Genomic DNA, 14,067 nt, shown 5'->3' with positions numbered 1-14,067 from the left:
TGCAGCTGCTGGGGAGAAACAACCCCATGTACCAATATATGCTGGGAGCCATCTGTCTGGAAAGCAACTTTGGCAGGAAAGGTCCTGGGGATCCCCACGGACAACAGGCTGAACACAAGCAGCAATGTGTGCTTGTGGCAAATACAGCTAATGGTATGCTGGGTGGCATTAGACAACGTATTGACACCAGGTCAAGGTGAACCTTCCCCTGTATGCGGCACTAGTGAGGCCAACTCCTGATGCACTGTATCCAGTTCTACAGTTCAACAGAGATCCAGAGCTACTGGAAAAAGTCCAGCACAGGACCACTAAGCTGATTGAGGGACTAAAGCATCGCCCATCTAGGGAAAGGTTGGAAGAGCTGGGACTGTTTAGCCTGGAAAAAAGAAGGTCTAAGGGGACCTCATCAACATATATAAATATTTGGAGGAAGGGTGCAAAGGAGACAGGGCCAGACTCTCTTCCATGGTCCCTGGTGATAGGGCAAGAGGCAACAGGTACAGACTGAAACCCAGGTGTCATATGAATATCTGGAAACACTTTGTTATTGTGAGGGTGGCTGAGCAATGCCACAGGTTGCCAAGGTTTGTAAAGACCTCATTGTAGATAGTCAAAAGTAACCTGGACATAGTCCTGGGCAATCTGATCTATGTGACCCTGCTTGAGTAGGGCAGCTGGACAAGATGATCCAGCTCCAGAAGTCCCTTCCAACCTACACCGTTGTAGAATTTTGTGAAAATATTTTGATAAAAATACCAAGAAAACGAGAAAAAAAAGACAGCTATCACATGTCACCATAAATGAAAGGCACAGACGTGCACTTAACGTATTCTGTTTTACATTTGTGGAGTACAAATGAACATAAACATATGTACACAGACCCATGAATAGCCCTTATCTGTAGGAAAAAGCATAACAGTCATCAATACTAAAATTATAGTCTCAATATGTCTGTCAGCTTTAATCAACAATTTGTTGAGAATGGTAACAACACCATTCCTTTACCTTCCTTTAAAAAGTGTGGTACCTGTCATCCAAAAAGCTCTCAAAATCTGCACTAATACTTGTAAAACTAATTGCTAACTGCTAAAACATATCTGAGTTTGAAGGTAAACAGCAGTGAAAGAAATGTCTGTTTTATTAAAAGTTGGAAGAAAAGATAAAAATGTTGAAACCTTTATTATCTTGCACAGAATCAACGCCTGGCCAACTGAGTTTTCCAACTTACTAACACCTAGAAATAGAAAACTGACCTTTTGATCAGAAACACAGTATTTATGTAACAATATTTGTAATGAAATTTATTGACCAAACCAGAAAAAACAACACATGTGTAAAAATAGCTTTCAGTTATAGAAATCACAGTTAAGGGAATTATCTTGTTTATTAAAAAGTATCAAATTTCATTACAAAATGAAACTTGCATTACAAAACTTGGGTCTAATTTTTATACTTGAAATTTTTTATACTGCTAAATCCATAAGTTTTATGTCCCGTTTTAAGAATGATTTCTCAGTTTTTGTTTGAGTCAGTTAACTCAAAGACACATTCAGAAAGAGAACTTGTATTTTTAATTTTGCTTTTTACTGTTTCCACTGTGGCTTTTATATTCTTGAAACACAGAATGTAGACCTAACAGAAAATGGCTCTGGGAATAAAAATACTTAACAAAAGTAAATCCTTCACAGACGGTGTTTATACTTACTACAAATAAACCCAGTTTTCTTTCTAAAAGAAAGCTTATTATAGTAGCATCATTCAAACTATTAGAATGAGAGGTTTAGTCAGTACTTCCACTAGAAAATGTTTTCTGTTTGCCACAGCACAATACAGATTTGACTAGACTAAGCTAGAACAAAAAAAAATTCACTCAATATTCTTTCATTTAATCAGGAAGACACTGACAATTTGCAACTAGTTTATCAAGATTTTCAGATACTTCACATCCTCAAAGGTTCTTCTCCAGCAATAAATGTTTTGTCAAATCAATATACTTTTAAGTACAAAGACTAAGGTGAAATGGGACACTGACAAAGGGAAAACAAACACATTAGTTTCTCACAGAATTTCTAACATGGAAGATTTTCACCATAGTAGGAGAGGAAAGGCTAAAGATACTTAAAACCAGTTTTTCTTTTAATTCTGTATATAGTTTGTACTGAGCACTGACTGTACAAAGCAAAGTCACAGACTCGTTAAATTACTTCATTATGTCTAGTTCTGTTATAACAAACTGAAAACACTCCAACTGATCACCCCTCTACCCCTTTCAAGTTTGTTACAGATTCAAAGGAGGGGTTGTTTCATTTCTCCAGCTAGTTTCAGTGTCAGAATTGAAAACAATAGAGCATTTCTATGTTTAAATATAAAAATTCTGAAGAACTGTAGAAGACAAAGCGTGTGAGCTGGCTGATGTGATTGCTAAGCCTCTCTCCATCATGTTTGAACAATCATGGAGGACAGGTGAGGGGCCTCAGGACTGGAGAAAGGCCAATGTCACGCCAGTCTTCAAAAAGGGCAGGAAGGATGACCCAGGAAACTACAGGCCAGGCAGCCTCATCTCCATCCCTGGAAAGGTGATGGAACAACTCATCCTGAATGTTATCACTGAATACATGAAGGATAAAATGGTTATCAGGGGGAGTCAATATGGCTTCACCAAGGGGAAATCCTGTTTGACCTTGACTTCAGCAAGGCTTTTGACACTGTCTCCCATAACACCCTCATCAAAAAGCTCAAGCAGTGTGGCGTGGATGAGTGGACAGTGAGGTGGATCGAGAGCTGGCTGAATGACAGAGCCCAGAGGGTGGTGATCAATGGCACAGAATCGAGTTGGATGCCTGTGGCCAGTGGAGTTCTACAGGGATCGGTTCTGGGGCCAGTCTTGTTCAACATCTTCATCAACGACCTGAATGAGGGGACAGAGTGTACCCTCAGCAAGTTGGCTGATGACACCAAACTGGGAGGACTGGCTGATTCCCCAGAAGGCTGTGCTGCCATTCAGCGGGATCTCGACCGGCTTGAGAGTTGGGCAGAGAGGAACCTCATGAGGTTCAACAAGGACAAGTGCAGAGTCCTGCATCCTGGAAGGAACAACCCCCTGCACCAGTACAGTCTGGGGGCCAAACTGCTGAAGAGCAGTTCTGCAGAGAGAGACCTGGGAGTCTTGATTGATAATAAACTAAACATTAGCCAGCAATGTGCCCTCCAGGCCAAGAAGGCCAAAGGCATCCTGGGATGCATCAAGAATAGTGTGGCCAGCAGGTCAATGGAGGTTCTTCGCCCTCTCTACTCTGCCATAGTGAGGCCTCATCTGGAGTTCTGTGTCCAATTCTGGGCTCCTCGGCTCAAGAGGGACAGGGAAGTGCTCGAGAGAGTCCAGCGCAGGGCCACCGAGATGATTGGGGGACTGTAACATCTTTCATATGAGGAAAGGCTGAGGGATCTGGGGCTGTTTAGTCTGGAGAAGAGGAGATTAAGGGGAGATCTTATTAACATTTACAAATATCTAAAGGGTGGTTGTCAAGAGGCTAGGACATCCCTTTTTTCTGTTGTAGCTAGCAACAGGACAAGGGGTAATGGGATGATGCTAGAACACAAAGATCCACTTAAATATAAGAAAAAACTATTTCACTGTTCAGGTGAGGGAGCAGTGGCACAGGCTGCCCAGAGGGTTGTGGAGGCTCCTTCCTTGGAGGTCTTCAAGACCTGTCTGGACACGTTGCTGTGCGACCTGGTCTAGGTGGACTTGCTTCTGAAGGGATGTTGGACTAGATGATCTCTAAAGGTCCCTTCCAACCCCTACCATTCTATGATTCTATGATATCACTGCATGAAGAATCTCTGGCCTTCTACACTCACACCATGGGATCTTTTCTCAGTAGACTCTTAAATTTCCAAATACAATTACAAATAAAATAAGGTGTATCATCTTGTACCTATTCATCCACTTCCCCTCTTAAACACAAGGTTATGAAGGCTTAAGGCCCAAACTTACCCTCAGGAAAACAATGTGCAAAGCAAGATGATTACCCTGCTGTGATCTTCCTGCAGTGATGTCACACATTTAAATAGTGTCCTTCACTAAGTCCTTCCCTGAGGGATCTGAAAACAAAAAGTAAGATTTGTAAATAACTTCAAAATTATGAAAGTAGAAATCACAGAAGGTACAACACCTCACCTATGCACAAGCATCATTTTCCTCATTCTAAACCCATAAACAGAGTTTCGAGCTCAAGCTGGTCTTCCTCTACACTTCATTTAAATCCTGTAAGTACAGCTATTGATACTTGAGACAGAGAGGGCACAATTCTTCTAAAGTGACAGACTTGATAAGTTCAACCTAGTATTTTAGCAGTGCCTACCTAGGTTGTAGAAACCTCTTCTGAAAAAAAAAAAAAAACACCCCACAACCCTAAATATGTCTCAGATAATACACAAAATCACTTCTAGAAAAAAATGGAATTCTAAAATATCTGGAACATATTTTTGTAAGATGAAGTCAGTAGAGTCAGTAATTACAAAACATATAAAATGAATGTGTATCTAAATACATGTATATACATTTTTTTACTAGAAAAAAGTACAATCTATCTCAAAACTCTTTTACTTGTAGTACAGCTTTTCCAAATTTACAGGCCTTACAGATTGTGACAAATCAGAAACTGAAAGCACAATTGTATCTGAAGATTGTGAATTCTCAACTAGGATCCAAATTATTAGCATAACCTTAATAGATGTTGACTTTACTACAGGGACATTACTATCAAGTAAGCAAAAACAGAACTCGCTTCCTGAGCTCCTTCAGTTTTTATCCACACAAAACCCAGACATTTACTGCCAGGCCACTGACGCCTGGTATATATTAAGACACAGAAAAGGAAAGGAACTTGAGGCACTTGCACCAAGTCATGATGAAGTCACTTAACTAAGGAAAGGTGTAATTTTTTAGCAAGATGAAGTAGCATGCTATATATGTGCTGAACATTAATATCAAGAAGGTACGGCAGAGCTTTTTCCTGTTTTGTCGCAATTATATTCTTAGTAATTCTGTTTTGGTTTAGGAATATAGCTAACTGAAAACATCTTGAAGTTTAGTAAACTTTCTTTCAGGGAAAAAAGGTTTCAGCAACAGTGATAAGCAATATACTAATACCACAATGGCACTGCAGTTGTCAACTTGTACCCAACAGCATCCACATCCTTAGGCAGCAGGCTATCAATCTTATACCAAGTCTGGCCTAGTCACAATACTAATCTCTATCACCTGCAGAAGACAGGAGGCAAGTCACACTCCCTGCCCTTGCCTCTTAGCTGTGGCACTCCACAGCTAGGTGAGCAGATAGTTGCATGCGAGGACTAAATGATCTCTAAAGATCCCTTCCAACCCCTACCATTCTGTGATTCTGTGAGGGAGACCTATATGGAAGAGCAGATAGACTGAGAGAAATGTGTCTCTACCTGCAGTAATGTATCTGGGGCTTGGGGAAGGGGGACATCAGCCATTTTGCAATGCAAGAGAAAGCTCAAACACAGGCCCCCCACAAGTTGAGCCAGAAACATTAAGAGGCCAGACAAAACTCTGTTTTCAAATACAAGTCCTCTAAGCTCAATTCTAAACTTTGGCATAGAACTATATACTACTAGCAACTAATTAATACTAAAATAGTTAATCACATATCATTATTTAGTTATTGTGGCTCCATGGTAACTTTTAAATGTGTCCATAGACAAGAAAATCACTTGCAGACATGCTCAAAGTACCTTCCAAAATTGCTTTCTGTTCTTCTGCTGCTTTTCTGTTTACCTGCTGCAGACCTAACATGGCTGAAGTAGAAAAGTTGCCTGAAAAACTCTAAATTGCTCACGACCAACAACTACTTAATTCTCTGCAAATATCTCCAAGTGGGAAAGTAAGAGCCCTTTCCCACAGTCCTTTAATCACTGTAATGTCTACATACAGTCACCTATGGACTAGTATTTTTCAGGGTTAATTTAAATTACCATGGTCTTGTGATAGCATTGGTAAATCAGTCAGCCAAGTGAAGAAAAGCATACATGAAAAAAAGGGCCATCACAGCCTTATCTGCTTTGCAGGATATAGGAATACACCAACAGAAACTTACTGCAACCTCTTCAGCAAATCATAGAGTAAATTCAAACACATCAGATATCAATGAAATGGTTTGTAGGAAGACTTTTGAATGCACAGCACTTTCAAATATCAAAGACCATGATTCCAACGAAGTTACAGTTCCGGATTCAGGTTACTGCTGACACTAAGTTTTTTATACCGAGACATCTCTCACTTCACACTTTTAGAGAACCAAAACTTAACATTGGAAAATATTTAATATGGTATCCAAATTGCAAGACCTATCAGGCACATCAGTAACTACAGCTCTACCTAAAACATACCAGAGTAACAATGTTTTTACTTCAAGAAATGGTAAGAAAACATACTACTGATGTAGCTTAAGGTAACATTATCTCTCATTCAATGTTAACTAAGAGGTGTATTTTTCACTTAACCATAAGAAATCTTCTCTTCAAATCAAAATCTTTTTTTTTTTAACTAAACCAGATACAGAGTATACCAATGTCATTAACAATTCCAATTCACCAAAGTCTGTTGAGGTTCAAGCCACTTAATGTGTCCTGTCCTCTCTACTAACATGCCAATATCCTTTACCTTCACAAGAGCTGGTAATCTTAATTAAGTAATCACACTTGAAATCTTATTTAATAAATAAGTACAGTGCTCCCTGGTAAAACTCTGCAAGTACCAGCCAACACCCAGAAAAAAGAATTTGATTGCTCATCAGGAATGAACTCAATCAAGCAATAATGAGATAGTAAAGGACAATGCCTTCAACAGTGATACTCTGACTGAAAAGGAACACAGTTTAAATGGCATGGTGGTTAGTCATGCTAGGTAAATGAAGGATGAAAATGGATTACACCAAGTTCACTTCAGATTCAGTTAGCATGATGGCCACCTACCATCTCTAAAGGAGTTATGTAGCCTAGATAATTCTTTGCATACAAAAGCAAAGTAACCAATTTATCAAAAAAAAAAGATAAAAACCCAAGTGCCCAACTTCATATCACAAATCAATGCAAAATTGTGTTTAAAAACCTCACAGCTCTTACTTCTTACTAAGTTTACTAAATTTCTCCTATTAATAACAATACTTTGAAGATCATCAGGGTATTATTCAAAATTAAATCAAGGCCTAAACTTTATTTCTAAATTCAAAACATCATTCTTCAGTTAGAATCTAGCATTCCAGGGGCATCTCTTATCATTGTGGACATTCACAAAAAAAATCCCACAAACAAACAATAAAAGCCGCACCAAACCAAATTAATCTACAAAAACTAGATCAAGATACAATACATAGGTAAGATGCAAAGGTTCAAATGTCATCATTGCAGTAATCTAAACTTAGGCCTCTTGAGTAACTCATCCACAGACTTCTGAATATTCGAGAGCATTCAATGTAGGTTCAAAGCCTCTATTTTTAACAGGAAAGGAAGTAGTACAATTTTTCATTCTTTTCACAGGGGAAAAGCTATGGAAGACACCATAGTGCTCACAGACTACCTGATCAGGCTTATTTACAACGTTATTCAGGAAGAACACAAAAGAACTAATGAAGAAATTTTACAAAGGGGATCCAAGAAAGAACTGATAAAAATAGAAGAAAGAAAAAGAAGCAGATGAAGAAGGATAGATAAAGGTAAGGACAGAATACGGGCTAAAATGCATGTCCTGCTAGAAGAAAAATTTACATCCTGGCAGTAGCAAATTAAACAAATTCCACTGATCCATGTATCTGCATCATTTCGTGTCATTTTGCTTCATAAGGAACTGCAGGATAGAATCCAGGACCTGGCACCATAAGTTTTGAGACTTAATTCAAACAGTAGTTTGTTGTTTGACCTTGTATGAGCAATGTGTGTCATTCCTCCCTATATAAAATAAGAACATTGGTTATTCACTTGTTTTAAATGACATGAAAAAGCGAAAAGTAAGCAGCAAATAATATTCTGCATAATCATTAGCCAACTTAAATAAAATTAATGCTGATGTAGCAACATGCACTTTTCCAAAACAGCACATGCAGGTATTGGTTTTACTTTTTTTAATGCATTCTTCTCTTATATTTGTATGTCAACTGATGCAGAATTGCAAAAATGCATGGGAACCGTTAACTCAAAGTCAAAGAACAACTCTAATTTACCAGAAAATATGAGTAGAACTAGGCGCAGATTAATTACTTTGGCTTCTAATAGGTATTAGAGACTAGATACCTAAATTCAAAATAACTTCACTACAATTACTTCAGATTTTCTTGTGAGGAATTCTGAACTACTTTTTCTTTAAATATTTCATTAAAATCCATAAATCTAAGGAAGGAATGAGAGAGTTCAACCAATAATCTGTAACACATAGTACCTTAAAACTACTTTTTAAAACTGATAACTCCAGCTCACTTACACTGACCTTTAGGCTAAAAATTCTCAGAGGAAAAAAAGAAAAAAACTATCCAGAAAAACACCCCAACACAAACAAGCAATCCAAACCAGAAAATGTTTAAGCGTTTTGTGTACCCGTTAGACAGAAAATAATACTGCGAGAAGAAGAAAAAAATAAAACCCCCAACAGTTCTAACGCTGAATTCGCAGGGCTACGGGGACTCCGTGAAACGAAACTTTTTCCTTAACAGCCGGGCGCCCGGGGAGCCCTGCAGAGGCCGCGGAAGCACGGCCCGGCGAGCAGCGCGCCGGAGGGCCGGGGCCCCGCAGTGGGCCGTCGCCTCACCCGCGCGCTCACCAAGCCCCCTGGCGGCCGCGCGGCAGCGGCGCGGCGAGTGCTGCGGCCGGCGGGAAGGCCGCACGCCCTCCGCGGCCCCTGCAGGCATCGCGGGCCACCGGCGCGGAGGGCGGCAGCTCGTCTACCGACCGAACGCGGCCAGCACGGTGCGGCGCCGGCTGCGCGTCTTCACAAACTTGCCTTCTGCCCGCGACGGACGTAGCCACAGCCCCGAGGACGCCTCTGCTCTGGGCACCCTCGGCAGCACACCGCCCGCCGGGCCGGGCAGGGTTTTGAAGTTTTATGGAAAGCATTCCCGAAGGATACTAGTACACGGGATCTCTGTTAAGACAGTACTTCTGGAAGTCTTAAGATACCATCAGTATACTTTTAATATCTTTATTAAACAGAATACAATTCTTTTTGAACCATCTACTCAAATGACAAGTCCCAAAGGGGACACCCTTACATCTATTATGGTGATCGGTGCTTTTCTCTCCTGCAAAGTTTGCGCATGGAAAAACACCTATGGCTTTAGGAAAGCACATTTTATCTTTAACCTCAAAAACATGTGTGGCATTTGATTCTCTTAGTGCTAAATATAGCACTTTAAAACAATTTAGTCTGTGCCTAAAGTATTTAATTGGATTATGCTACACATAGAATCATAGAACATGCAACACCTTGGCTAAAATAAAGTCCTGCAACAGGAAGTAGTGGGCATTTGGTGGCAATTATTTACATTTTACCAACGATGGCAGCTGCTCAATATAGGGATACTTAAAATACAAAATAAAAAGCATACTGTTCAAGCTCACTACATTCCAGGCTTTAAAGCAACTTGTTATCCTAAACCAAGGTAGTGATAATGTAACAAATGCTTAAAATTTCTGATACTTTAATTTCTGATATTTATTGTAGACTCTTTTAAAAAAAACTACCCCATTTACCTCATACTTTCTAAGCTCTACTAGTGCAGAGTTTCAACAGAGTACTAGAAGTAAAATTTTAACACTACTTAAAAATTATTCTCAAAGAAGCTCAAAGGAAAATAAACCCTTCTAAAGAAGTAACTAGATGATTATTTGTCATATGCTCATTTTAGATGTGTATCTGTATCTATTAAAATATGTAGGGTTTTTTTGAGAAAGCACTTAACCCTGGGCACTGATGTCACTGCTGAAAACAGCGGTCATACTGAACAACCTTAGGAAGGTAAGAAAGCAGAAATAATTCTGCCTCCTAACTCGTCATTCCTTTAGGAATTAAGTACACAAATATCAGTACTGTAGCTGCCATCAATACACAGGTTTAAAATGGACGCCCAATTGACCTGCAAATGCTGTTATCTCTCTACTGTTTTTACTCTGCAGTGTAGTTTTAAAATTTCTGTCAAGGATCTTTATTAAGGGGAAAAAAAAAAAAAACCCTCCAGTTATCTGCATGACACTAAAGTAAAGAATACACACATACCCCCACAGGCCTATTTTGGTCTAGATGAAAAAAACGCTTCCCTCCTACTTATTAAGGAAATATTCCACACTGATACCAAAAGCGATACAGGAGAGCAAAACGGGGGTAAAGGAGGAAGGGTGGGGTGGATTCTAGAGGGAAGGTGACAAGTATGTCTTCCTTCTATAAGTAAATGATCTTTCTTCTATTTTTAATTAAACAGTGTTCTGTACTCCTTAAATGTCCTACATTTGCAACACCATGACATTATATCTATCTCTGGTGCCTTCCTTGGGTGGAGAGAGACTAAAGGTTATGCTGGTTGAAGAGATACAAAATGCTTGAAAGCTGCAACACTGCAACTGGCTACCCTATTTAAAAGCCCTAAAATCCACCTGGTGGAAAAACAGAAATGCACACACATCATTAGGAGAGTGAAGTTTTCTGAAATTTAATATCGAGCCATATTTGAAGGGGAAACAGAGGAGGAGAAGAACTGACAAATGTTCAAATTTAGTAGAGAAGGAAAAGAACAGAGAAGATAAAAATGAGTAGAAGGAGACAATGAGAAGAAGTATTGAGAAAGGAGAACAGAAGGGGGGGGAAGGCAGTGGGAATGGAAGATGGGAGGAAGCTAAAGGAGTAGTGAGAAGAAGGGAATGAGGAAGGAAGAAGAGAGGAGCAGGGAAGCTCCCCTTCCTGCCTTCCTTCCTCCCTGGAGAGCCGTGACCAGCTGGCAGCCTCGTACATTGCTCAGGCCTTCATTACCTGTCTGGGACCAGACACTCGGCTCCCTGCCCTTCCTGCCTCCCCTCCCTCGCGTGGAGGGGCCGAGAGGGGAGGAGGGGGAAGGTGGCTCTCCTCTCCCCACGCCAGCCCCAGCCCTTTGAACTGGTTACAGCCAGCGGCCGCCGCACCAGCTAGCCAGGCTGCAGCCGCCTCCTCCCCCACCCCCGCTCCCCTTCCGCCCGCCGGGCCGGCCGCCCCGCTCCACTCCGGGCCGGGCCAGGTCCCACGGGACCAGATTCCTCCCCTCACCTCGCGCCGTCGGGATCCGGCTCCTCGGCGGCTGCGGGAAAGACAGCATTCCCGGGACGCTCCCTCCACGCCGGCGCCCCCGGCGGCTTTTCCTCCCCGCGGGGCTCTCTCCGCTCTCCGGCCCGCAGCTCCCGAGCGCGCCCGGCCGCCGCAGCCCCGTCCCGCCTTTCCGTCGGCTGCCCGGCGCTCTCGGCTCAGTAATGGCGGCCGCCGAGCTTCCCCAGCTCTCGCTTCGCTGACGGAGTCTCTCTCTCCCCCTAACTTTACCTCAGCAGCTTCCCTCCCCTCCCCCCTCCCTCCCGCCGCCGCGGCTCAGCGCGCGCCCGCCCGGCCAGCTGCGCGTGCGCGGGGAAGCGCCTCTTCCTGCTGCCGCTGGATTCCCTGGGAAGCCTGGGAGAGTGCGCGCGCCCGCCCGCCAGCTGCGCGCGCGCCGCCCCGCTCCGCCTCCCCGCCCCGCCCCAGCCCCGGTGGGCGCGCGCGCCGGGCACCTCTTTCGTGCCCCGTTGGCCGCGTGGGTAGCGCGAGGGGCCGCCAGGCGCTGGGCCGTGGGTTCTCGTCCCGCCGTGGACGGCTGCGCAGGCCGGGGCTCCGGCGCGCGTACTGCCCGACTCGGCACGGAGCGGAGCGGCGGGGCCGGCTCATGAGCGCGGCCGGCTCCACGAAGGGCACGGGGTGACAGCCGGAGCCCGGCCCGGCTCGCACCCAGCAGCGGCACCTCCAAGACAGGAACGCGGCAGTTGACTGGGATGGAAGGAAATGAAGAGATGCTGAAAGGCTGCGTTGGTCAGCTCTGTGCCCTCTATTTCTCTCTTGCTAGGCTACCTGTAACTCCTGGCAGCGTTTCCCAGGTTCAGCTAGCATAACACAGCACTTCTTTCAGGTTTTCATCATTAAGAAAGTGAGGACCGGCAGCAGAGCCCCCTCTGTGGCCTACACGCGTCTCATCCTCTGCAAGGGAGGCACAGGGCATCGCTTTGTCTCTTCTGCAAGGGAGGCATGGGACATCGCTTGGCAGGCAGTACCTGCTGCCTTGAAAATTCAGGAGTCAGATTAAGCAACACAATACAGCACACATTTTTCAGCAGCATCCCCACGTGCCGCCATTTGGCGGGTGGCTAGCAGCAGGTGAAATCCCGCTCCCACCCTCCGACGCTTAGTGGGGTGGCAGTTAAGGCCTACACAGCAATGTTGTTGTAAAGTGTAGGTATTTGTGGTCCTGGTTTTGGAGATGCCTTTCCACAGGCAGCAGTAGGTGAGTCACAAAACTAGAAAACAGACGTTAATCTGTTCTATCCACTGCAGGGGACAGGTTGTCTGTATTTGCAGAAGTGCATGGTCTATGCATCTGTTACTTATCACTTGCATGTATACGTACAAAGGAACAAGTTAAAATTTTACTAGCAACCTTATTCCTGAGACAGTCAAAGTTTCGACTATTTTACTTGTAACCATACTATTTGGATAACAACAGTGTTCATTCTGTGCAATTTTTCATATTGCATGTACATCTGCATCTGAAAATTATTAAAATGTTTACAAATTCAGAACCTTTATAAACACACGTTGCCTGTAAACTTGGATTTCTGAGAAAATTCTAACTGGCTAAACCATTTTTTATTTGGTTGTTTGAATAAACAGACTTGTGTGGACACGACGTTGCAGGAGAGTGGTTCTAGAAATGCTCAAGTAGGTCTACACCAAAGAGATGTAAAATTATTTGACACTGTAATTGCAGCATCTACTCAGGAGTTTTTGCAGTCACATCCTAGTTCTAAAAAACAGAAAGGCAAGCCAAACCAGCCCCCAAAAATCTTCACAAGGATGCACAGCGATCAGACAAAGGGCAACAGGCATAAGTAGCTTCCTGTAACATTAATCTCCGGTAGACACAGTATCAGGTCCAAAAGTAGTCCTCAGTGAAGGAAAGGAATAGGTTTCCAAGCAGAATTAGATGAGCTAATTCTTCTTCCTCTGACCCGAAATATTCAAAAAAATTTAACATAATAGGTAATGACTGTAAAGTCAGAAATTGATTTTCATATAGATTTCCTTACTTCAGATCAACACAATTAGAGGAAACTGATGTGCAGAAACTCCATTTACGTGTTGCCTTCCAGGAGGCATGAAAAGTTCTGGCAGGCTACAGTAGCAGCTTGCTATGATTTTGCAGAGCTTATTAAACCTTTTGATTTTGGATAAAGCTAGAAAAAGTCAAGAATTATGGCCAATGAACCAGCAAGCACAGTTATAAGCAGATTTATGGTACAGTGTTTTCCCAGACTCTCTGAAATTTATAAGCTTTACAATTTCATGTTAACTATTGGGTAGAGACATACATGTAGCCCATTTCAGATGCATATTAAGAAGACACATAAGGTTTATATAGTTTCAAAGGCACGGTGGTGAGAAAAATGCCAATCCATGAGAAAACAGTAGTTTTATACCTTTATGAGAGCACAATAATTAGAGGCATACAGTTTTCCTGTCACTAATGAAGCAATGAGATAAATGAAGACAACTGAATCAAAGTATTTTTCAATATAAAATGTTATTAAAATAGTTCAGAAAGAATGGTGAATATTTTTTTCAGAAGAAAACTTTCAAAAACTCTTTTCCATGACTAAGAAGAATATAGGGAGCTTTATAACTTAGGGGATAAAAATACAATGTAATAGTGAAATCCAATTAATAATGTAACCAAGTTAGTTTTTTGCTAATTACACAGAGAGACATTGAACCTTGAGAAACTCATAAGTCAT

At 42.3% G+C, this 14,067-nt stretch overlaps 1 protein-coding gene across 2 annotated transcripts in view; it reads right to left on the bottom strand.

The window, feature by feature from the left end:
- ARHGAP5 (Rho GTPase activating protein 5) overlaps nucleotides 1–11,582 on the bottom strand; it is a 51,900-nt gene extending 40,318 nt beyond the window's left edge. For both annotated transcript variants that reach the window (XM_061997871.1, XM_061997872.1), the window contains exons 1-2: nucleotides 11,309–11,582; nucleotides 3,998–4,104 (exon numbers count right to left, since the gene is read on the bottom strand). The gene's annotated coding sequence lies outside the window, so the exon portion shown is untranslated. The remainder of the gene's footprint in view (nucleotides 1–3,997; nucleotides 4,105–11,308) is intronic.
- Nucleotides 11,583–14,067: the final 2,485 nt, after the last annotated feature.

Source organism: Colius striatus, chromosome 6 (genome assembly GCF_028858725.1).
Source record: "Colius striatus isolate bColStr4 chromosome 6, bColStr4.1.hap1, whole genome shotgun sequence".
NCBI lineage: Eukaryota > Metazoa > Chordata > Aves > Coliiformes > Coliidae > Colius > Colius striatus.
Note: the sequence above shows the minus strand (reverse complement) of the source record. Positions and strands in the feature narration are given on the sequence as shown.